Source organism: Amphimedon queenslandica, unplaced genomic scaffold (genome assembly GCF_000090795.2).
Source record: "Amphimedon queenslandica unplaced genomic scaffold, v1.1 AMPQUscaffold_10173, whole genome shotgun sequence".
NCBI classification, from domain to species: domain Eukaryota; kingdom Metazoa; phylum Porifera; class Demospongiae; order Haplosclerida; family Niphatidae; genus Amphimedon; species Amphimedon queenslandica.
The window spans coordinates 97-1,656 of record NW_003549556.1 but is presented as its reverse complement, the minus strand read 5'-3'; the positions used below and the strand labels follow the sequence as shown (position 1 = coordinate 1,656).

General features: G+C 34.6%; 1 long non-coding RNA gene across 1 annotated transcript; it reads left to right on the top strand.

Annotated features, from left to right (window-relative positions):
- Positions 1-143: 143 nt before the first annotated feature.
- On the top strand, positions 144-1,262 carry LOC109590347 (uncharacterized). The gene is made up of 2 exons (XR_002189277.1): positions 144-247; positions 879-1,262. It is a non-coding gene; the product is annotated as an uncharacterized LOC109590347 (long non-coding RNA).
- Positions 1,263-1,560: the final 298 nt, after the last annotated feature.

The window sequence follows — 1,560 nt, the reverse complement described above, 5'->3', positions numbered from 1 at the left end:
CAGATTATAAAAAAACATATAGGTATCTCTCTGCCAGTAATGCTTAGTAAAAGAAAATCACACTCCTCTCCTGCCAAATCTATTATGATGTCATTATATGTGTCTAGTATTTGTTATTATTATTGTTATTATTATTGTTGTTATTAATTGTGCATTCTTTTTTTAAAGGACTGCCTTCAATTTGTCTCATTTCCGTCCTCATTGCCCCATCATTTCAGTCACTAGAGATAGAGAAGTCGCTCACATTGTAAGTGCCTACATGTACAGTACGATATTGTGTACATGTACTTGTATGGCCTCTGGCGTGATTTGCAAGAATACAGTAACAGACGTAGGTACTTTTTTGTTGCAAGAGACGACGATAGCATGCAATAAATTGATTACAGATGTTTGATCTAGTTTCATAGTATAAACATATATTCTTCAGCCAATAGATTCCTTACAGAAGCAAAGTAACTCGATCATTACATGATGTGTGACCATAGTGATCAAATAAACTAACATGTATCACACTCCCATGATTATCAGGATTTTAAATTGTAATTGAATTTTAAAGTATTTTTAAGATGTGGTTTTCTCTATTGTGGTGGAGGACACCATGTCCTTATACTTCTCAGGATGTGTTTTATGAGAGTGTGTGTCAGTCTTTGGGCTTGAGAGCTCGTTGTTGTAGTGTGGGTAGCAACTGTATAAGTGCTTTATCTTGGTTTGATGATACATAGGGTAATTGAGCCTCATAGTGACTCAATTCCTTTATTACATTTTTAACAATGTCTTAATGGCCAATGCATGCTTAAACCTAATGAATATTTTAAAACATGCATGAATGTGATACATTCATTTAATGTATACTATTAAAGTTTATTTATTTCTCATAGTGCCATCTCTATCGTGGCATACATCCACTGGTCTTCCCTCATCCAAAGAATGAATCAGACTGGGCAGACGATATGGAGAAGAGGTTCCATTACGCCATTGAGTGGGGGAAAAAGAAAGGGGTCATACAGAAAGGCTCAACCATTATTGCTCTTAGTGGTTGGAGGCCTGGACCAGCTAATACAAACACTATTAGGATCTTAATTGTGGAGTAACAGACTTAAGCCTTCTCCCATTGCTGACACTCATTATGTAGCTACGTTATAATACATAGTCAAAGTTAGCTTAGCTTGTAGTGTGTAATCTTCTGCTGCTGTTATAATAGTCAAGTTATTAGTATTATTTGATTAGAATTTTAAAAAATACACACTTGTGCTTTATAATTATTATTAGCATCTTATGAGACTGTGTTCTATGATTCATAAATAATAAGTGATATGAAGAAGTTATATCATACACAGTACATAATCATACACAGTAATATTCGTCGCTAACATCGTCTAGTTGATAATAATAATAATGGTCAATGTTAGTAGGTGACTCTGCTCTTTTGCTATCGATTATAGTGTCATTATCATTAAAGACAACTTTTTATCTGATGGACTGTTCTTCATCATCAGGATTATATCCAACCACCATCTCATCGTCGCAATCAAACTTCACCGATATCGCCCGAGATGTTCT